This window comes from Heterodontus francisci, chromosome 17 (genome assembly GCF_036365525.1).
Source record: "Heterodontus francisci isolate sHetFra1 chromosome 17, sHetFra1.hap1, whole genome shotgun sequence".
NCBI classification, from domain to species: domain Eukaryota; kingdom Metazoa; phylum Chordata; class Chondrichthyes; order Heterodontiformes; family Heterodontidae; genus Heterodontus; species Heterodontus francisci.
This window is the reverse complement of record NC_090387.1, coordinates 93,753,077-93,777,197: the sequence shown is the minus strand read 5'-3', so window position 1 is coordinate 93,777,197 and position 24,121 is coordinate 93,753,077. Positions and strand designations below refer to the sequence as shown.

General features: G+C 47.4%; 1 protein-coding gene across 1 annotated transcript in view; it reads left to right on the top strand.

Moving 5' to 3' along the window:
* Positions 1-24,121, top strand: part of LOC137379285 (C-C motif chemokine 7-like) — a 43,242-nt gene that overhangs the window by 669 nt on the left and 18,452 nt on the right. The window lies entirely within an intron of this gene.

Sequence of the window (24,121 nt, the reverse complement as noted above, 5' to 3'; positions counted from 1 at the left end):
TTCGGGTGGGTGACCAAATAAGTGGAGTATAGGAACAAATTGAATGAACTGCAGGTGCAAATCTAATTTGGAGGTTGTGACAAGGCAGTCATTATGGAGACTGGGGACGAAATATCCCAGGATGTAAGTTTCACAGGAAAGATATGGAAAATGGTGGAGGGAGAGAAGTAGCCGAAATACTTAATGATGAAATGACTTCAATGGTAAGAGGGTACAATGAGAGGTAAGCAGACAGTGGAGACTTTATGGGTAGTGTGATGGAAATCACACCTGCCAAATGGAAACACATTAATTTCGTTATAGGGGACATTACTTGAAACTTTTTTACTGGACATTGCAAAGAACTTGTTTTTTAAAAAAAAGAACTGAATGGCTGAAAATATGGTTGCACATTTGCATTCTGAAAAAAACAGGACCAGCTGAGAGACAAATGAGAGACAATGGGAGTGCCCACTGATTCAATTAGTAGGATGGGTTTTGTCAATAGTGGTAATCAACATTCTTGGACTGTGTAAGAGCCAGAACTCCACCCCCCATTGAGTATGTATGGAAAGCTTTGAAATCCAACAACCCTCCAAGAAGGTGCTGTTTCTAACAAGGAGATGGTCACATGACCTACCTGCTGACCAGACTGAGGCTTTTTGAATTGTACCACACAGAAAGGAAAAAGATTGCAACTAGACTGGCAGAAGAAAAAGTCTCTCTCTCTCTCTGCAGCAAAGTCCCAGGGAACCCACAGTGATAACTCAGACTTCAAGACTACTTCAGCCTTCTGGTACCAGAGAAACAAGTCTGGAATTGCGCACATGGCCCCAACGAGGACTCCCAGAGCTTAACTTCAATCAAGGACATTACATCAAAGACACAAAAGAGAGTACCTGTATGCCATTTATTGCCAACTTACTTCAAACCCACTCCCTAATTCTTTCTTTCCCTCTGTATCTACTTGTGTGTGCGTGCCTCTCATATACATGTGAGCATGTATGCTTTGTGTCCTTTAGTCATTTTAACCAGTTTAGAGTGATAAGGTTAATAAACTTACATCTTTAAACCTGGGGCGGCACAGTGGCGCAGTGGTTAGCACCGCAGCCTCACAGCTCCAGCGACCCGGGTTCAATTCTGGGTACTGCCTGTGTGGAGTTTGCAAGTTCTCCCTGTGTCTGCGTGGGTTTCCTCCGGGTGCTCCGGTTTCCTCCCACATGCCAAAGACTTGCAGGTTGATAGGTAAATTGGCCATTAGCAATTGCCCCTAGTATAGGTAGGTGGTAGGGAAATATAGGGACAGGTGAGGATGTGGTAGGAATATGGAATTAGTGTAGGATTAGTATAAATGGGTGGTTGATGGTCAGCACAGACTCGGTGGGCCGAAGGGCCTGTTTCAGTGCTGTATCTCAAAACTAAACTAAACTAAAACCTGTCTGGTTCATTTGCAATTGTATTGAGAGTGCAGTGAGCAAGGGCTCACTGAGGTGGTAAGTAAAAATCACTGTGTTTTAAAAGATAAACCCTATTATGGTCAAACCAGAGAAGGGGAGAGAGGGGAGCCTGAGACCCCCTTCCTCACCTGGTCATAACAGTAGAATCAAGAAATAGAAAAGGATTTAAGACTGTAGTGGGAGATGTCTTACTGCAGTTATACAGGGCCTTGGTGAGACCACATATGGAGTATTGTGTGCAGTTTTGATCTCCATATCTGAGGAAGGATGTTCTTGCCATGGAGGGAGTGCAAAGAAGATTTACTAGGCTGATTCCTGGGATGGCAGGATTGACGTATGAGGAGAGATTGGGTTGACTAGGCCTATATTCACTAGAGTTTAAAAGAATGAGAGGGGATCTCATAGAAACCTATAAAATTCTAACAGGGCTAGACAGGCTAGATGCAGGGAGGATGTTCCCGATGGCTGGGGAGTCCAGAACCAGGGGTCACAGTCTCAGGATATGGGGTGTGCCATTTAGAACTGAGATGAGGAGACATTTCTTCACTCAGAGGGTGGTGAACCTGTGGAATTCTCTACCGCAGAAGTCAGTGGCGGCCAAGTCATTAAATATATTCAAGAAGGATATAGATATATTTCTTAATGTCAAAGGGATCAAGGGATATGGGGAGAAAGTGGGAACAGGGTACTGAATTAGACGATCAGCCAGGATCTTTTTTGAATGGCAGAGCAGGCTTGAAGGGCCGAATGGCCTATTCCTGATCCTATTTTCTATGTTTCTATGTTGCGTACAAGCCCCCTGATCTATGAAGTGGCAGATTATATCAATGCAGAGATTAGACAAGCATGTAGCAAAGGCAGAGTGGTTTTAATGGGGGATTTGAAATTTCATGTAGATTGGGATAGCAGATGAGGACCTGCCACAAAGGTAGTGATTTTCTTCAGTGTATCCGGGATAGTTTTCTGTAACAATGGCCAGAATTATCCCAGCCCCATGGAGGCGGGTTTGGAGATGGGGGGAGCTGGGAATTTTAGATATGAAAGCATTGGGACAGCTTCCCAATGGGTTCCCACCTCTTTGTGCTTTTCCCGGAGATGGGAGTGCACTGGCAACAGCAACCCACCCAGCAGTGGAAGGCAGATCGTTAAGCCAGTGAGTGAGGTCGTGAGGTATAGGTGGCATTGTAAGCAGTGTACGTGGAAGTATTTCGTGAGTGGACTGCAATCTTTCCGGGGTCATCCTGTTGTGTCCATACTCTGGCAAGTAAAAGGAGGCTGCACAGCGGGAGGTGGGGCTGCATTATATTTGATTGAGATTTAAATGTTACCAGCAGAAAATGGCAAAGCTACTGTCTTCCCAAGTCACAGCTTTGTCATTGACAGTGGAATTCCTGGAGATGACGTCTCTAATCCCCATGGGCCTCATGATGTCTCGGCCACTCCCTTGGTACTGAGGGCAGCTCCAGTACTTCCCTGCCACTCCTGCTGCTTGAGCCTCAGCACCGCTCCCACTGGTCACACTGTGGGGGATGCTATCCCCCTGCCACTGGACCATGCAGATCTCCCACTGGTCACACCGTGGGGGCTGCTATCCCCCTGCCAGTGGACCATGCAGCGCTCCCACTGGTCACACCGTGGGGGCTGCTATCCCCCTGCCAGTGGACCATGCAGCGCTCCCACTGGTCACACCGTGGGGGCTGCTATCCCCCTGCCAGTGGACCATGCAGCGCTCCCACTGGTCACACCGTGGGGGCTGCTATCCCCCTGCCAGTGGATCGTGCTGTCCTGAACCCACCTGCGTCCTTAATTGGACAGTGAATGTGGAGGCTCCTATCAATTGGCTGCCTCCCGTAAGATTGTACCGGATGGCGCACCGCAGACACGAGTGGGGTCAGGGTCCTGACGCCCAAGAATTTTATAAGTCTAGAAGATTCTGGCCAAGATTTCCTTGAACCAACAAGGTGCCAGACCATATTAGATATAGTAATGAGTAATGAACCAGATTGAGTTGACAGTCTGTTCCCCATATCCCTTGATTCCCTGAGAGATCAAAAATCTGTCTATCCCAGCTTGAAATGTATTCAACTGATGGAGCATCCACAACCCTCTGGGGTAGAGAATTCCAAAGATTCACAACCCTTTGAGTGTAGTAATTTCTCCTCATCTCAGTCCTCAATGATCAGCCCCTTATCCTGAGACTGTGTCCCCGTCTTTTAGATTCCCTTATCAGCAGAAATAATCTCTCAGTCTCTACCCTATCCAGCCCCTTTAGAGTCTTAAATGTTTCAATGAGATCACCTCTCATTCTTCTAAACCCCAAAGAATACAGGCCCAATTTTTTTTTAATTCTTTCATGGGATGTGGGTGTTGTTGACAAGGCCAGCATTTGTTGCCCTTGACAACTGAATGGCTTGCTAGGCCATTGCAGAGGGCAGTTAAGAGTCAACCACATTGCTCTGGGTCTGGACGTGACATGTAGGCCAGACCAGGTAAGGGTAGCAGATTTTCTTCCCTAAAGAACATTTGTGAACCAGATGGGTTTATTTTACAACAATTAATGACAGTCTCATAGCACCATTATGGAGACGAGCTTTCAATTGCAAATTTTTATTAATTAATTGAATTTAAATTCTACCAACTGACGTGAGTGGGATGTGAACTCATGTCCCCAGCCCACAACTGTGAATTATTAGTTCAGTGACATTACCACAACATCACCATCTCCCCCTAGCCTCTCAGTATAGAACAACCCCTTCATCCCACAGACCAATCTAGTGAGCCTTCGCTGTACCACCTCCAATGAAAGTGTATCCTTTCTTAAATGTGGAGACCAAAACTGCACACAGTATTCCAGATGTGATCTCACCAAAACCCTGTACAATTGTAGTAATACTTCCCTATTCCTGTACACCAATCCCTTTGCAATAAAGGCCAACATGCCATTTTCCTTCCTAATTGCTTGCGGTACCTGCATGTTAACTTTCTGCATTCCTTGAACAAGCACCCCCAAGTCTCTTTGAACATCGACACTTACAAGTTTCACACCTTTTTAAAAAGTTCTACTTGCTAAAATAGACAGTCATGGATGACTAAAGAAGAAAGAAACAACTTTAAACTAAAGGAAAAACACACAAAAATGCAAACAGCACAGATCCTGGTGAGTGTGAATGATACAAAGAATGGCAAAGGATAACTAAGCAAATAGTAAAAGCTACAAAAAAGGAGTATGAGAAGGAATTTGCAAGTGATATCAAAAGCAACACAAAAAACTTTTACAATTATATCAGGAAAATGAAAGTGGTCAGGAGCAATGTGGGCCCCTTGAAAACTGATAACAGTGATATTGTCAATAAAAATAAGGAAATGACGGACATGTTGAGTAATTACTTTGTGTCAGTATTTACTGTTGAGAAAGAGGTTAGCATGCCAAGGAAACTAATATTGTATTAGGACCAGGAATTCACCATAATTAACATCAGCAAGGTAACAATAATGAAGAAAATAATTGCACTAAAGAGTGACAAATCCCCAGACCCATGTGGGTTCCAGTAGGTGAGAACATTTCAGATGCCCTAAATATAATGTTCCAAAGTTCTCTTGATTCATAAACCCGTTCCTTAAGATTAGAAAACTACACATGTCACTCTGCAATTTAAAAAAGGTGAGAAAGTGAAACCAGGGAATTATAGACCAGTTAGACTAAGCTCTGTTGTCGGGAAATTACTACAATCTATAATTAAGGATCGGGTGACTGAATACCTTGAAAATTTCCAGCTGATCACAGACAGCCAGCATAGATTTGCAAAGGGTGGGCTACACATGACAAATTTGATTAAATTTTTTGAAGAGTTGACTGAAATAGTGGCCAGGGGAATGTCTATCGATGTTATTTATATCATCTTTCAGATACATTGGATAAAGACCCTCACAAGAGACTGTTAGCTAAAGCTGAAGCTCATGGAATTGAAGGCAAATTATTGACCTGGTTAGGAAATTAGCTGAATGGCAGGAAGCAGAGATTAGGATGAATGGGCAGGTACTGTAACTGGCAGGAAGGGACTTGTGGTGTCCCGCAAGGTTCTGTGTTGAGCCCTTTACTATTCACTATATTTATTAATGACTTAGATGATGGGGTAGAGAGCCACATATCCAAATCCGTTGATGACCCAAATATAGGCAGCATTGTAAGCAGTATACATGGAAGCATAAAATTAGAGATTTTGAATTTCAAAATTTGCTGATACCAAACTTGGAGGTGTGACAGACAGTGAGGATGGTACCAATCGACTGCAACAGGACATAGATAGGCTAGCAGAATGGGCAAAAAGTGGCAGATGGAATTTAATACAGAGAAGTGTAAGGTGATGCATTTTGGCAGAAGGGATAGGGAGAGGCAACATATACTTAATGGCACAGTTCTAAAGAGAATATAGGAACAGAGAGACCTGGGGTACATGTGCACCAATCCCTGAAAGTAGTCGAACATATTGAGAGAGCAATTAGTAAAGCAGATGGGATCCTGGGCTTCATGAATGGAGGTATTGAGAACAAAAGCAGAGAAGTTATACTGAACCTTTATAAAGCTCTGGTTGGGCCATAACTAGAGTTTGCATCCAGTTCTGGTCACCACACTTTAGGAAGGAAGTCTTTGAGAGGGGGCAGAGGAGATTTACCAGAATGGTTCCAGGGATGAGGGATTTTATCTACAAGGTTAGGTTGGAGAAGCTGGGGTTGTTCTCCTTGGAGCAAAGGAAATTGAGGCGAGATTTGATAGAGGTGTACAAGATTATGACAGGTTTAAATAAGGTAGACAAAGAAAAGCTGTTCCCATTAGCTGATGATACTAGGACTAGAGACACAGATTTAAGGTTTTGGGCAACAGATACAAGTGGGATGTGAGGAAGAACTTTCTTTATGCAGCGAATGGTAATGACCTGGAACTCACTGCCTACGAGGGTGGTGGAAGTGGAGACGATGAATGATTTCAAAAGGAAATTGGATGGGCACTTGAGGGAAATAAATGTGCAGGGCTATGGGGTTAGAGCAGGGTAATAGAACTGACTGGATTGCTCTACAGAGAGTCAGCATGGACTCAATGGGCCATAATGGCCCTTTGAAAGACGAAGTGAAAGGGCAAAACCGTGGCAAATGAATTTCAATGTAAGCAAACGTGAGGTCATCTGATTTGCATCTAAAAAGGATAGAAGAGGCTACTTTCTAAATAGTTGTTACGGACAGGTTGTAAGGGGTGTGGGTGGTTCCCACTGTTCACCTCCCAACTGACCACAATCGTGTTTTGTTAAAATTATGCCTTAGGGTCAAATAAACAGACAAATTCCAGGTTTTCTTGTAGGTTAGAAAAACAGATAAATATTTATTTTTAAACAAATCCCGAAATAATCGCAACAGCACTCACACACACATTCACCCACACATACATTCATAAGAACAGATAGATAGATAGAGAGAAAAAGGTGAGGTAGTTTAAAGTCCCAAGTGAGGTAAATGTTCATGGTTTACAAAAGAAGAATGTGTCTTCTTGGGAGGAAAAGTTTTTTTTTTAAGTTGCAGGCCTGATTATTCGCAGTCTTGAACTTGGGGAAGTATTGTAGAGCTCTAGTGGTTGTAATACAGTCCAAAGCTGGTGGTGTGTTGTTTGTTACCTTCAGAGATGTTTAGTCTCAAAGTCTCTTTGGAATCTCTCTGCCATGATGGCTAATCCTTTTTTTTATTCATTCACGGGAAGAGGGCATTGCTGGCTAAGCCAGCGTTTATTGCCCGTCCCTAATTGCCCCTGGGAAGTGAGCTGCCTTCTTGAACCGCTGCAGTCCATGTGGGGTAGGTATACCCACAGTGCTGTTAGGAAGGGAGTTCCAGGATTTTGACCCAGCTTCAGTGAGGAAACGGCGAGATAGTTCCAAATCAGGATGGTGTGTGGCTTGGAGGGGAAGTTGCAGGTGGTGATATTCCCATGCATTTGCTGCCATTGTCTTTCTAGTTGCTGGAGGTTGTGGGTTTGGAAGGTGCTGTATAAGGAGCCTTGGTGCATTGCTGCAGTGCATCTTGTAGATGGTACACACTGCGGCAACTGTGCGTTGGTAGTGGAGGGAGTGAATGTTTGAAGGGGTGCCAATCAAGCGGGCTGCTTTGTCCTGGATGGTGTCGAGCTTCTTGAGTGTTGTTGGAGCTGCACCCATCCAGGCAAGCGGAGAGTATTCCATCACACTCTTGACTTGTGCCTTGTGGATGGTGGACAGGCATTGGGAAGTCAGGAGGTGAGTTATTCACTGCAGGATTCCTAGCCTCTGACCTGCTCTTGTAGCCACGGTATTTATATGGCTACTCCAGTTCAGTTTCTGGTCAATAGTAGCCCCTAGGATATTGATAGTGGGGGATCCAGCAATAATAATGCCATTGAATGTCAAGGGGAGATGATTAGATTTTCTCTTGTTGGAGATGGTCATTGCCTGGCACTTGCCACTTATCAGCCCAAGCCTGGATATTGTCCAGGTCTTGCTGCATTTCTACACGGACTGCTTCAGTATCTGAGGAGTCGCAAATGGTGCTGAACATTGTGCAATCATCAGTGAACATCCCCACTTCTAACCTTATGATTGAAGGAAGGTCATTGATGAAGCAGCTGAAGATGGTTGGACTTAGGACACTACTCTAAGGATCTCATGCAGTGATGTCCTGGAGCTGAGATGATTGACCTCCAACAACCACAACCATCCACCTTTGCGCTAGGTATGACTCCAAACAGCAGAGAGTTTTCCTCCTGATTCCCATTGACTCCAGTTTGCTAGGGCTCCTTGATGCCATACTCGGTCAAATGCTGCCTTGATGTCAAGGGCAGTCACTCTCACCTCACCTCTTGAGTTCAGCTCTTTTGTCCATGTTTGAGTCACTTTAGACCTTGACTGTTTCTAGCTTTTTGCTATGTCATGCATGTAATAAGATCAGGAGCTGAGTGGCCCTGGCGGAACCCAAACTGAGCGTCACTGAGCAGGTTATCGCTAAGCAAGTGCCGCTTGATAGCACTGTCGATGACACCTTCTATCACTTTCCTGATGATTGAGAGTAGGCTGATGGGGCGGTAATTTGTCGGGTTACACTTCTTCTGATTTTTGTGTACAGGACATACCTGGGCAATTTTCCAGATTGCTGGGGAGATGCCAGTGTTGTAGCTATACTGGAACAGCTTGGCAAGGATGTGGCAAGTTCTGGAACACAGGTCTTCAGTACTGTTGCCGGAATATTCTCAGAACCCATAGCCTTTGCAGTATCCAGTGCCTTCAGTCGTTTCTTGATATCATGTGGAATGTGCAGGGTTCTTCTCTTGTCTGCTGGATCCTTCTCACAGGCTTTCTGTGATGTTGGCTTGATCTCTCTCTGTCTCTGTCTCTGTCTGTCTCTCTCTCTCCAGAGAGCTACCTTTTTAAGGTCGAAAGCTATTACCTTGGTGTTTCTGTTAGGAGATCCTTGGCCCTCTCCTCTGTTCTGACCACAAAATGAGTCAGGGTGATAGCCATGGCCATTGTTTGATCCTTGAATGGGAATTATTCTGTTATGAGGTTGCTGCTTCACACTTTGCTTATCTTGGTTTGGCTATGAGTCAGACTATCTCCAACATCCTCTGTTCATCCATTCACGTCGATCTGAGTCATTCATATGCAATAGCTCATTTCAATTTCAAAGAGGTTCTCCCCAGAGCTATTTCAGACGAGGTTAACGAGCCTCATCTTTTCAGATGAGTTTGTGTATTTCCAGTACAGGAGGGGGTCACATGGTTGCTGCTCCATTTTGACTGTGGATCACATGTCCCATGTTTTTGTGATTTCGTTGTAACAGTTGACAATTTAACCTCATAATTCCTCCATTTCATTGTTTGTTTATTTCATCACGGCTTCTTCCATGCATGTCATAGTGAAAAGCCAGAAACAGTCAAGGTCTAAAGTGACTTGGAAGTCCCGGTACACAGATCATTAAAATTCCATGAACAGGTGCAGAAAATAATCAAAAAGGTGAATGGAATGCTGGCCTTTACATGTGGAGTACTGGGATACAAGGGGGTAAAGGTCCTGCTTCAGCTATAGCAACCCCTGGTTAGACCACACCTGGAGTTACTGTAAACAGTTCTCAGCACCTGGGAGGGAGTGCAGCTTAGATTTACCAAATGATAACGTGGACTCCAAGGATTAAATTACATGGAGAGATTATACAAACTTGGGTTGTACTCCCCAGAAATTAAAAGGTGAAGGGGTGATTTGATTGAAGTTTTCATGATCTTCAGGGGAACAGAGAGGGTAAATGGGGAGAAACTATTTCTGTTGGTTGGGGAGTTTTGGACTAGGAGCATAGTGTAAAAATTAGAGTCAGAGCTTTCAGGAGTGAAATTAGAAAACATTGCGACACATAAAGGGTGGTAGAAATTTGGAATTCTCTTCCTCAACAACAACAACATATTTCTATCGTGCCTTTAATGTAATAAAACATCCCAAGATGCTTCACAGGAACATTACAAAACAAAGTATGACACCAAGGCACAAAAGGAGATATTGAGTCAGATAACCAAATGCTTAGTCAAAGAAGTAGATTTTAAGGAGTGGCATAAAGGAGGAAAGTGAGGTGGAGAGGCGGAGAGGTGTAGGGATCGTATTCCAGAGCTTGGGGCCTAGGCAACTGAAGGCGCAGCCACCAATAGTGGAGTGATTAAAATCAGGCATGCCCAAGAGGCCAGAATTAGAGGAGTGCAGATATCTTAGAGGGTTGTGGGACTGGAGGAGATTACAGAGATAGGGAGGGGAGAGGCCATGGAGGGAATGAAAACAAGGATGAGAAGTTTAAAATCAAGATGTTGCTTGACCGGGAGCCAGTGTAGGACAGCGAACAGAGGAATGATAGGGGAACAGGACTTAGTGTGAGTTAAGATATCGGAGCAGAGTTTTAGATGACCCCAAGTTTACAGAAGGTAGAATGTGGGAGACCAGCCAGGAGGGCGTTGGAATAGTCAAGTCTAGAGCTAATGTAGGCATGAATGAGGGTTTTAGCTGCAAATGAGTTAAAATTATGATGCGATTAGGCAAGATTTAGGATGCGTAGGATGGGGAAGGAAACTGTAGGGGATGGGCACAATCGAAATGTGGAGCTTATTCAGGGAGCAGCTACTGCATGTCCTTGATAAGTATGTACCTGTCAGGCAGGGAGGAAATTGTCGAGCGAGGGAGCCGTGGTTTACTAAAGAAGTTGAAGCGCTTGTCAAGAGGAAGAAGAAGGCTTAGGTTAGGATGAGACGTGAAGGCTCAGTTAGGGCGCTTGAGAGTTACAAGCTAGCCAGGAAGGATCTAAAGGGAGAGCAAAGAAGAGCGAGGAGAGGACACGAGAAGTCATTGGCGGATAGGATCAAGGAAAACCCTAAGGCTTTCTATAGGTATATCAGGAATAAAAGAATGACCAGAGATAGATTAGGGCCAATCAAGGATAGTAGTGGGAAGTTGTGTGTGGAATCAGAGGAGATAGGGGAAGCGTTAAATGAATATTTTTCATCAGTATTTACAGTAGAGAAAGAAAATGTTGTCGAGGAGAATACTGAGATACAGACTACTAGGCTAGATGGGATTGAGGTTCACAAGGAGGAAATGTTAGCAATTTTGGAAAGTGTGAAAATAGATAAGTCCCCTGGGCCAGATGGGATTTATCCTAGGATTCTCTGGGAAGCCAGGGAGGAGATTGCAGAGCCTTTGTCCTTGATCTTTATGTCGTCATTGTCAACAGGAATAGTGCCGGAAGACTGGAGGGTAGCAAATGTTGTCCCCTTGTTCAAGAATGGGAGTAGAGACAGCCCTGGTAATTATAGACCTGTGAGCCTTACTTCGGTTGTGGGTAAAATGTTGGAAAAGGTTATAAGCGATAGGATTTATAATCATCTTGAAAAGAATAAGTTCATTAGACATAGTCAGCACGGTTTTGTGAAGGGTAGGTCGTGCCTCACAAACCTTATTGAGTTTTTTAAGAAGGTGACCAAACAGGTGGATGAGGGTAAAGCAGTGGATGTGGTCTATATGGATTTCAGTAAGGCGTTTGATAAGGTTCCCCACGGTAGGCTGTTGCAGAAAATACGGAAGTATGGGATTGAAGGTGATTTAGTGCTTTGGATCAGAAATTGGCTAGCTGAAAGAAGACAGAGGGTGGTGGTTGATGGCAAATGTTCATCCTGGAGTTCCGTTACTAGTGGTGAACCGCAAGGATCTGTTTTGGGGCCACTGCTGTTTGTCATTTTTATAAATGACCTGGATGAGGGTGTAGAAGGGTGGGTTAGTAAATTTGCGGATGACACGAAGGTCGGTGGAGTTGTGGATAGTGCCGAAGGATGTTGTAGGTTACAGAGGGACATAGATAGGCTGCAGAGCTGGGCTGAGAGATGGCAAATGGAGTTTAATGCGGAAAAGTGTGAGGTGATTCACTTTGGAAGGAGTAACAGGAATGCAGAGTACTGGGCTAATGGGAAGATTCTTGGTAGTGTAGATGAGCAGAGAGATCTTGGTGTCCAGGTACATAAATCCCTGAAAGTTGCTACCCAGGTTAATAGGGCTGTTAAGAAGGCATATGGTGTGTTAGCTTTTATTAGTAGGGGGATCGAGTTTCAGAGCCACGAGGTCATGCTGCAGCTGTACAAAACTCTGGTGAGGCCGCACCTGGAGTATTGCGTGCAGTTCTGGTCACCGCATTATAGGAAGGATGTGGAAGCTTTGGAAAGGGTGCAGAGGAGATTTACTAGGATGTTGCCTGGTATGGAGGGAAGGTCTTACGAGGAAAGGCTGAGGGACTTGAGGTTGTTTTCGTTAGAGAGAAGGAGGAGGAGAGGTGACTTAATAGAGACATATAAGATAATCAGAGGGTTAGATAGGGTGGATAGTGAGAGTCTTTTTCCTCGGATGGTGATGGCAAACACGAGGGGACATAGCTTTAAGTTGAGGGGTGATAGACATAGGACAGATGTCAGAGGTAGTTTCTTTACTCATTAGAGTAGTAGGGGCGTGGAACGCCCTGTCTGCAACAGTAGTAGACTCGCCAACTTTAAGGGCACTTAAGTGGTCATTGGATAGACATATGGATGAAAATGGAATAGTGCAGGTCAGATGGTTTCACAGGTCGGCGCAACATCGAGGGCCGCAGGGCCTGTACTGCGCTGTAATGTTCTATGCTCTATGTTCTAAAAGGGGCGAAATCTGGCAATATTCGAGGTGGAAATAGACGGCCTTAGTGATGGCGTGATATGGGGTCAGAGCTCATCACGGGGTCAAATGTGACACCAAGGTTGTGAACAGACTGGGTTAATCTCAGACTGTTGTCAGAGAGAGGGATGGAGTTGGAGCTAGTCAATGGAGTTTGGAGCAGTGTCCGAAAACAATGGCTTCAGTCTTCCCAATATTTAAATGGAGGAAAGTTCTGCTCATCAGTACTGGATGTCAGAAAAGCAGTCTGATATTATAGCAATAGTAGAGGGATCGAGAGAGGTCGTGATGAGGTAAAGCTGAGTGTCTTCAGCTTACACATGAAAACTAATGCTGTGCTTTCGGATGATTTCGCTGAGAGTCAGCATGTGGATGAGAAATAGCGGGGGAGAAAGAGTAGATACTTGGGGGACATCAGAGGTAACGGTGTGGGAGCAGGAATAGAAGCCATTACAAGTGATTCTCTGGAACTGATTAAATAGATAAGAATGGAACCAAGTGAGAGCAGTCCCACCCAGCTGGACGACAGTGGAGAGGCATTGGTGGAGGATGTTGTGGTCAACCGTGTCAAAGGCTGCAGACAGGTCGAGAAGGACGAGGAGGGAAAGTTTACCTTTGTTATGGTCACATAGAATGTAATTTGTGACTTTGTTCAGAGCTGTTTTGGGCTGGAAACCTGATTGGAAGGATTCAAACATGGGGTTCCAGAAAAGGGGGCCATCAGCAGCAGCAGAATTGTCCTCAACCACAATCTGTAACCTCATGGCCCGGCATATCCCCCACTCTACCATTACCATCAAGCCAGGAGACCAACCCTGGTTCAATGAAGAGTGCAGGAGGGCATGCTGGGAGCAGCACCAGGCATACCTCAAATTGAGATGTCAACCTGGTGAAGCTACAACACAGGACTGACTATCTGTGTGCCAAACTGCGTAAGCAGCATGCGATAGACAGAGCTAAGTGATCCCATAACCAACGGATCAGATCTAAGCTCTGCAGTCCTGCCACATCCAGCTGTGAATGGTGGTGGACAATTAAACAACTAACTGGAGGAGGTGGCTCCACAAATATCCCCATCCTCAATGATGGGGGAACGCAGCACATCAGTGCAAAAGATAAGGCTGAAGCATTTGCAACAATCTTCAGCCAGAAGTGCCGAGTTGATGATCCATCTCGGCCTCCTCCTGAAGTCCCCAGCATCACAGATGCCAGACCTCAGCCAATTCGATTCACTCCACGTGATATCAACAAACAACTTAAGGCACTGGATACTGCAAAGGTGATGGGCCCTGACAATATTCCGGCAATAGTTCTGAAGACCTGTGCTCCAGAACTAGCCACGCCCCTAGCCAAGCTGTTCCAGTACAGCTACAACACTGGCATCTACCCGGCAATGTGGAAAATTGCCCAGGTATGTCCTGTACACAAAAAGCAGAACAAATCCATCCTGGCCAATTGCAACCCCATCAGTCTACACTCAATCATCAGTAAAGTGATGGAAGGTGTCATCAACAGTGCCATCAAGTGGCACTTGCTCAGCAATAACCTGCTCAGTGACACTCAGTTTGGGTTCTGCCAGGGCCACTCAGCTCCTGACCTCATTACAGCCTTGGTACAAACATGGATAAAAGAGCTGAACTCAAGAGGTGAGGTGAGAGTGACTGCCCTTGACATTTGACCGGGTGTGGCATCAAGGAGCCCTAGCAAAACTGAGGTCGATGGGAATCAGGGGGAAAACTCTCCACTGGTTGGAGTCATACCTAGTGCAAAGCAAGATGGTTGTGGTTGTTGGAGGTCAATCATCTCAGGTCCAGGACATCACTGCTTGTGTTCCTTAGGGTAGTGTCGTAGGCCCAACCATCTTCAGCTGCTTCATGAAAAGAAGGGAACCGATTTGGGAGGTGACAACACAATCAAGGATTTTGGAAAGGAAAGGGAGGTTGGAGATGGGACGGTAGTTTGCAAGGACAGTGGGGTCAAAGGTTGTTTTGTTTGAGGAGAGCGGTGATGACAGAAGATTTAAAGGAAAGAGGGACAACACCTGAAGATAGAGAACCAGTTATAATATCAGCTAGCATGGAGACCAGGAGGTGAAGTTGTGTGGTCAGCAGTTAGTGGGAATTTTTCTTTTTTATTCCTTTCATGGGATGTGCGCATCGCTGGCTCGGCCAGCATTTATTGCCCATCCCTAATTGTCCTTGAAAAGGTGGTGGGGTGAGCTGCCTTCTTGAACCGCTGCAGTCCTTACAGTGTAGGTACACCCACAGTGCTGTTCGGAATGGAGTTCCAGGATTTTGACCCAGTGACAGTGAAGGAACAGTGATATAGTTCCAAATCAGGATGGTGTGTGATTTTGAGAGGAACTTGCAGGTGGTGGTGTTCCAATGCATCTGCTACCCTTGTCCTTCTAGGTGGAAGAGATTGTGGTTTGAAAGGTGCTGTCTAAGGAGCCTTGGTGCATCGTTGCAGTGCATCTTGTAGATGGCACACACTGCGGTCGCTGTGCATCGGTGATGGAGGGAGTGAATGTTGAAGGTGGTGGATGGGGTGCCAATCCATCGGGCACCTTTTGTTCTGTATGGTGTCGAGCTTCTTGAGTGTTGTTGGAGCTGCACCCATCCAGGCAAGTGGAGAGTATTCCATCACACGCCTGACTTGTGCCTTGTAGATGGTGGACAGGCTTTGTGGAGTCGGGAGGTGAGTTACTTGCTGCAGGATTCCTAGCCTCTGACCTGCTCTTGTAGCCACGGTAGTTATCTGGCTCCTCCAGTTCAGTTTCTGATCAATGGTAACTCCCAGGATGTTGATAGTGGGGGATTCAGCGATGGTAATTCCACTGAGTGTCAATGGGAGATGGTTAGATTCTCTCTTGTTGGAGATGGCCATTGCCCGGCACTTGTGTGGCGCAAATGTTGCTTACCACTTATCAGCCTACGCCTGAATATGATCGAGGAAGCAGCAGGTGGGTCTCATTGACAAAATGAGCTCAGAGAGGGCAGAGAGAGATAAACAGAAACTAGATAAAGAGGGGGTGCATTGCAGGAAGTTTGGCCAGGTGGGCTAGTAGAAGGGAGGGACGTGGCAGAGGCAGCTGATTGGATGATCTCAATCTTGGTGATAAAGAAGTCCATGAGCTCCTCGCACATATTGTTGGAGGTGAGGAGTCAGTGGAAAGGGGTTTAGGACAATGGTTTGCAGTCGAGCAAAGAAGCTGGGGGTTGTCTTTGCATTTCAGGATGCTCCTGGAATAGCGAGCAGTTCTAGCAGACGAGAACTAGACCTGATTGTGTTTTAAGTGTTTCCATAAACGGAGATTGATTTTTGATCGATTCTTAATTTTAAAACTGAGATTGATAGACTTTTGTTAACAAAAGGTATTAAATAATACAAAGTGACTCCTGACAACACAGCGGCCCGCTGACGTCATCAGAACGCTCCTAGCTGTGCACATGCTCAAACGGTCTCCTGCACTCTGAGATGCTGCACATGCACAGCCAACGTCTTGCCTTGCCAGGACTAACTGGTGCATGCGCAGCCACTCACTCCACTCGCTCGCTTCCTGCTTCCTCCAGACGCCAGCTCTAGGCTGCTGGCCACTTCTCTCCTCTCGGCCACTCGCTCTGCCCGAAGAAGCAAAGCGGGCCACAAGGGGTGACGGGGTGATGTTGGAGCGAGTGGCCGAGAAAAGGGATGCGGCGTGGCCTCGAGCTCGTGTCTGGAGGGATGGGGGCTGGGGGATTGTCTGGAGTGTGGAGGGAGAGCGGTGAGGAAGCGGGGAGTGAGCGCCCAGAGAGCTGGATGGGGCGGGTGGGGAAGTGGGGAGTGAGCGTCTGGAGAGCGGGATGGCACTGAAACTTTACAGAATTCTGGAGGGTGAGCAGCACTGTCAGAGGTTCTGTCCTTCTGCTGAGACTTTAAACAGTGCAATGTTCTCCGAGTATCAAACATGGACATTGTGTGCTGCCGTGGGTTGAAGTTGTTTGGCTGTGATAAATTGAGCAGCGCCATCTTTAATCCTGGCAGCTGCCTGAATGTTGCAAATAGTGATGTTTCAGTGGAAGAGGCTGCATTTGTGTCTGTGCTAGTACAGCGCCACCTAGTGGTTGCATTGTCAGCAAACACAGCCTAAGTAATATGGGACAAAGGTGGGTACATGGAGTGAGGTTGCAGATCAGCCATGATCTCATTGAATGGCAGAGCAGGCATGAGGGATGAATTGGTCAACTCCTGTTCCTATATTCCTATAATGATCAGTTATGTTATAGTCAGGTAACAGTACGATGAGGTCCACGATCAGGTGGGATATCTCTCCGTGATCGGGTGGGATATCTCTCCGTGATCGGGTGGGATATCTCTCCGTGATCGGGTGGGATATCTCTCCGTGATCGGGTGGGATATCTCTCGGTGTTCGGGTGGGATATCTCTCGGTGTTCGGGTGGGATATCTCTCGGTGTTCGGGTGGGATACCGCTCTGTGGTTTGGTGGTGTCTTTCTCCATAGTCAGGTGGGATATTTTTCCTGTCAAGTGGAATATCTCTCCTTAGTTTGGGGATATCTCTCTGTTGTGAGGTGGGATAGCACTGGTGACTTTGGCCAGAGTGGTCTCAGCATGTTGGTGTGATGGGATTTGAACATGGATGGATGAACATGGCTCTGTGGTGATGTGTTTGTGTAAGATACAGATGGCAGGAAGTTAGTAATGGAGCTGTCAATGGAGAGAGCAGTGGGTTCATGGTGGATTATTAAAGGAAGGGGTTGTGATGCTGATTTTAAAAGGGTGGTAATTTGTTTAAGGAGAGGGAATTATGATGATGTCATATTTTTGCATCTTAGTCACCAGATAGTGAGCTACATCTCACACCAGAGGCTTGAGTGCTAAATCCAGGCTGGCAGTCCTAGTGCAGTACTGAGGGTCAGCACTGAGGGAGTGCTGCATTGTCGGAGGGTCAGCACTGAGGGAGTGCTGCATTGTCGGAGGGTCAGCACTGAGGGAGTGCTGCATTGTCGGAGGGTCAGCACTGAGGGAGTGCTGCATTGTCGGAGGGTCAGCACTGAGGGAGTGCTGCATTGTCGGAGGGTCAGCACTGAGGGAGTGCTGCATTGTCGGAGGGTCAGCACTGAGGGAGTGCTGCATTGTCGGAGGGTCAGCACTGAGGGAGTGCTGCATTGTCGGAGGGTCAGCACTGAGGGAGTGCTGCATTGTCGGAGGGTCAGCACTGAGGGAGTGCTGCATTGTCGGAGGGTCAGCACTGAGGGAGTGCTGCATTGTCGGAGGGTCAGCACTGAGGGAGTGCTGCATTGTCGGAGGGTCAGCACTGAGGGAGTGCTGCATTGTCGGAGGGTCAGCACTGAGGGAGTGCTGCATTGTCGGAGGGTCAGCACTGAGGGAGTGCTGCATTGTCGGAGGGTCAGCACTGAGGGAGTGCTGCATTGTCGGAGGGTCAGCACTGAGGGAGTGCTGCATTGTCGGAGGGTCAGCACTGAGGGAGTGCTGCATTGTCGGAGGGTCAGCACTGAGGGAGTGCTGCATTGTCGGAGGGTCAGCACTGAGGGAGTGCTGCATTGTCGGAGGGTCAGCACTGAGGGAGTGCTGCATTGTCGGAGGGTCAGCACTGAGGGAGTGCTGCATTGTCGGAGGGTCAGCACTGAGGGAGTGCTGCATTGTCGGAGGGTCAGCACTGAGGGAGTGCTGCATTGTCGGAGGGTCAGCACTGAGGGAGTGCTGCATTGTCGGAGGGTCAGCACTGAGGGAGTGCTGCATTGTCGGAGGGTCAGCACTGAGGGAGTGCTGCATTGTCGGAGGGTCAGCACTGAGGGAGTGCTGCATTGTCGGAGGGTCAGCACTGAGGGAGTGCTGCATTGTCGGAGGGTCAGCACTGAGGGAGTGCTGCATTGTCGGAGGGTCAGCACTGAGGGAGTGCTGCATTGTCGGAGGGTCAGCACTGAGGGAGTGCTGCATTGTCGGAGGGTCAGCACTGAGGGAGTGCTGCATTGTCGGAGGGTCAGCACTGAGGGAGTGCTGCATTGTCGGAGGGTCAGCACTGAGGGAGTGCTGCATTGTCGGAGGGTCAGCACTGAGGGAGTGCTGCATTGTCGGAGGGTCAGCACTGAGGGAGTGCTGCATTGTCGGAGGGTCAGCACTGAGGGAGTGCTGCATTGTCGGAGGGTCAGCACTGAGGGAGTGCTGCATTGTCGGAGGGTCAGCACTGAGGGAGTGCTGCATTGTCGGAGGGTCAGCACTGAGGGAGTGCTGCATTGTCGGAGGGTCAGCACTGAGGGAGTGCTGCATTGTCGGAGGGTCAGCACTGAGGGAGTGCTGCATTGTCGGAGGGTCAGCACTGAGGGAGTGCTGCATTGTCGGAGGGTCAGCACTGAGGGAGTGCTGCATTGTCGGAGGGTCAGCACTGAGGGAGTGCTGCATTGTCGGAGGGTCAGCACTGAGGGAGTGCTGCATTGTCGGAGGGTCAGCACTGAGGGAGTGCTGCATTGTCGGAGGGTCAGCACTGAGGGAGTGCTGCATTGTCGGAGGGTCAGCACTGAGGGAGTGCTGCATTGTCGGAGGGTCAGCACTGAGGGAGTGCTGCATTGTCGGAGGGTCAGCACTGAGGGAGTGCTGCATTGTCGGAGGGTCAGCACTGAGGGAGTGCTGCATTGTCGGAGGGTCAGCACTGAGGGAGTGCTGCATTGTCGGAGGGTCAGCACTGAGGGAGTGCTGCATTGTCGGAGGGTCAGCACTGAGGGAGTGCTGCATTGTCGGAGGGTCAGCACTGAGGGAGTGCTGCATTGTCGGAGGGTCAGCACTGAGGGAGTGCTGCATTGTCGGAGGGTCAGCACTGAGGGAGTGCTGCATTGTCGGAGGGTCAGCACTGAGGGAGTGCTGCATTGTCGGAGGGTCAGCACTGAGGGAGTGCTGCATTGTCGGAGGGTCAGCACTGAGGGAGTGCTGCATTGTCGGAGGGTCAGCACTGAGGGAGTGCTGCATTGTCGGAGGGTCAGCACTGAGGGAGTGCTGCATTGTCGGAGGGTCAGCACTGAGGGAGTGCTGCATTGTCGGAGGGTCAGCACTGAGGGAGTGCTGCATTGTCGGAGGGTCAGCACTGAGGGAGTGCTGCATTGTCGGAGGGTCAGCACTGAGGGAGTGCTGCATTGTCGGAGGGTCAGCACTGAGGGAGTGCTGCATTGTCGGAGGGTCAGCACTGAGGGAGTGCTGCATTGTCGGAGGGTCAGCACTGAGGGAGTGCTGCATTGTCGGAGGGTCAGCACTGAGGGAGTGCTGCATTGTCGGAGGGTCAGCACTGAGGGAGTGCTGCATTGTCGGAGGGTCAGCACTGAGGGAGTGCTGCATTGTCGGAGGGTCAGCACTGAGGGAGTGCTGCATTGTCGGAGGGTCAGCACTGAGGGAGTGCTGCATTGTCGGAGGGTCAGCACTGAGGGAGTGCTGCATTGTCGGAGGGTCAGCACTGAGGGAGTGCTGCATTGTCGGAGGGTCAGCACTGAGGGAGTGCTGCATTGTCGGAGGGTCAGCACTGAGGGAGTGCTGCATTGTCGGAGGGTCAGCACTGAGGGAGTGCTGCATTGTCGGAGGGTCAGCACTGAGGGAGTGCTGCATTGTCGGAGGGTCAGCACTGAGGGAGTGCTGCATTGTCGGAGGGTCAGCACTGAGGGAGTGCTGCATTGTCGGAGGGTCAGCACTGAGGGAGTGCTGCATTGTCGGAGGGTCAGCACTGAGGGAGTGCTGCATTGTCGGAGGGTCAGCACTGAGGGAGTGCTGCATTGTCGGAGGGTCAGCACTGAGGGAGTGCTGCATTGTCGGAGGGTCAGCACTGAGGGAGTGCTGCATTGTCGGAGGGTCAGCACTGAGGGAGTGCTGCATTGTCGGAGGGTCAGCACTGAGGGAGTGCTGCATTGTCGGAGGGTCAGCACTGAGGGAGTGCTGCATTGTCGGAGGGTCAGCACTGAGGGAGTGCTGCATTGTCGGAGGGTCAGCACTGAGGGAGTGCTGCATTGTCGGAGGGTCAGCACTGAGGGAGTGCTGCACTGTCGGAGGGTCAGCACTGAGGGAGTGCTGCACTGTCGGAGGGTCAGCACTGAGGGAGTGCTGCACTGTCAGAGGTGCCGTATTCTGGGGAAGAGCAATGTCGCACCCCCTGGTGTCCTGACTAATAATTATTGCTCAAGCAACATCATTGAAACAGCCGACCTGCTCCTTATCAATTGCTGTTTGTGTGAGCTCACTCATTTGCTGCCACATTTCCTACATTACAACAGTGACTACTCTAAAGCTCTTTATGGTGTTGAGGTCATGAAAGGTACTATATGAAATGTAAGACCGTCTTTCCTTCCTTTTACACATTGAGTCAGGGGTCTCAGTCTTTCGAGCTGCTGCATCTATGAAAAGGTTTGCATGTGATCCAGGTGACAGATTAATGTTCTATCAACCTACCAACATCCTATCTCCAGCTATCGCATAGTCTCCCATTCTTTGTAAGATCACTGTGTTAGCCCTGAGGTGCTTTGGCTAGAGCACATGTGAGAGCACAGTTTTTGCTGCAGGGGCAGTGTCATCTCATCTCAACACTGACTGTTCTCTGTGAGCCAACAAGAGATGACCTTCAACTGTCAGGACCCAATAAGCAGGGAACGTGCCTTGAGAAGCGGTAACTCAATCTGATACATCTGAACAGCCTCCAATCAGAGACAGAAAGCTTGTTTGAGTAGAGCAGAATGATGCCCTGATGCCTTGCCTCTCAACCAAGCTCATAAAAATACACTCATGGCTCATTTATCCCACTGTTGTTTGTGGGAGCTTGCTGTGCACAAATTGGGCACTGCCTTTTTTCCTACATCACAACAGCAAGTGAACTTGTTTATTTGCTGAGGTTCCATATTAATGCAATCTCTGTCTTTCTTTCATGTGGTTGAGGAGATCCAGATTGGATGCCTGTCTTCACCAAAGCACCACATTTCTGCGTCTGATTATTCTCAAGGGTGACTATATCATCAATGTGAGGTGATGGAATGGGATTGAAATGAAGAGATGGCTGACCATCATACACGAGGGGCACACTCACAATGCAAATGATACAGGGCCTATTTCTGTGCTGCCTGACAGCACCTTCTGTTTTTCATGCTTGATGCCAGTCCTGTTGTTAGCCTGTTCTGACCAATGCGGTTTCTCTGGGGTCAAGGTCTGTCCTTTCTGCTGGTTTGCACAATTTGTCCAGATTCTGGGACGTCCCCCCAATCACTCAGCGTGTCCCAACTTCCTAAAAAAAGTCTTTGACCAGACTGTATCCCTTTGCCTGGCCACTTCCTGCCCCTTGTCACCGCCTCGCTGCAGTTCTGTAACCTGTCAAACCACTGACCCATTCAGATTGGAAAGGAACTTCCTGCCCCTTGCAGAACCCACACTGAACAATCCAGGACGGCACCAGATCAGAATGATCACAAAATCACGTACAATCTCATCAATGGCAAACGATCAAAATGTGCAGCATTGCAGAAGAATGTCCAAGAGATTCAGTAACTACTTAAGAACATAAGAACTAGGAGCAGGAGTAGGCAATTCAGCCCCTCGAGCCTGCTCCGCCATTCAATAAGATCATGGCTGATCTCATCTCTGCCTCAACTCCACTTTCCTGCCTGTTCTGCATAACCCTTCAACCCTTTACTAATTAAAAATATGTTTATCTCCTCCTCAAATGTACTCAATGTCCCGGCATCCACCGCATTCTGGGGTAGTGAATTCCACAGATTCACGAACCTTTGAGAGAAGCAATTTCTCTCATCTCTGTTTTAAATCTGCTACCCCTTATCCTAAAACTATGACCTCTCATTCTAGATTGCCCCACAAGAGGAAACATCTTCTCTATGTCTACTTTGTCAATCTCCTTTCTCATCTTTTATACCTCAATTAGATCTCCTCTCATTCTTCTAAACTCCAGACAGTAAAGGCCTAAACTGCTCAATCTCTCTTCTTAAGACAAACCCCTCATCTCTGGAATCAATCTAGTGAACCTCCTCTGAACTGCCTCCAATGCAACTACATCCCTCCTCAAGTAAGGGGACCAAAACTGTACGCAATACTCCAGGTGTGGTCTCACCAATGCCTTGTACAGTTGCAGCAACACTTCTCTACTTTTATATTCTATTCCTTTAGCAATAAATGCCAAAATTCCATTTGCCTTCCTTATTACCTGCTATACCTGCATACTAGTTTTCTGCGATTCATGCACGAGGACACCCAGATCCCTCTGCACCGAAGCACTCTGAAATTTCTCTCCATTTAGATAATTTCCCTTTCTATTCTTCTGACCAAAGTGGATAACCTCACACTTATCCACATTAAACTCCATCTGCCAAATTTTGGCCCATTCACCTAACCTATCCATATCCATTTGTAAATTTCTTATTTCTGTATTGCAACTTACTATCCCACCTCGTTTGGTGTCGTCTGCAAATTTGGCTATAGTACCTTCTATCCCTGCATCCAAGTCATTAATATATATTGTAAATAGTTGGGGCCCAAGGACCGAACCCTGTGGCACCCCAAAAGTTACATCTTGCCAACCAGTAAAAGACCCATTTATCCCGACTCTCTGTTTTCTGTTGGTTAGCCAATCCTCTATCCAAGCTAATAAATTTCCCCAAACCCCATGTGATCTTATCTTGTGTATTAACCTTTTGTGCGGCACCTTATCAAATGCCTTCTGGAAGTCAAGATATACTACATCTACAGGATCCCCATTACCCACTTTACTTGTTACATCTTCAAAGAACTCTAGCAAATTAGTCAAACATGATTTACCCTTCATAAAACTATGCTGACTCTGATGGAATGTGTTTTAACTTTCTGAATGTCCTGTTATTACTTCCTTAATAATGGATACTTCACACCCTACCCCTTAAACTCTCAGTTGTGGCTCAGGGTGTAACAGTCATCTGTCTCAATCAGAGTTCAGGGCTTCAAGCCCCACTCAAGAAACTTGAGCACAAAAACATGAAATGCTAATATAAATAATTGATGTAAAAAGTTAACTCTGTTTCTTACTCCACAGATGCTGTCAGACTTGCCAGCACTTTCTGTTTTTATTTCAGATTTCCAACATCTGCAGTATTTTGCTTTTGCACTTGAGTACATAATCCAGGCTGACACTCCAGTGCAATACTGAGGGAGTGCTGCACTGTTGGAGGTGCTGCCTTGCATTAAACTGAGGCCCATCTTCCTTCTCAGGTGGATGTGAAAGATCCCCAGGCACTGTTTCAAAGGAGAGCAGCGGAGTCATCCCCTGGTCAATATTTATCCCTCAAACAGCATCAATAAACAGATTATTTGTCATTATTACATTGCTGTTTGTGGGATCTTGCTGTGCACAAATTGACTGCCGTATATCCTACATTACATCACTGACTACACTACAAAAGTGGTTGAGTGGCTGGAAAGAGCTTTGG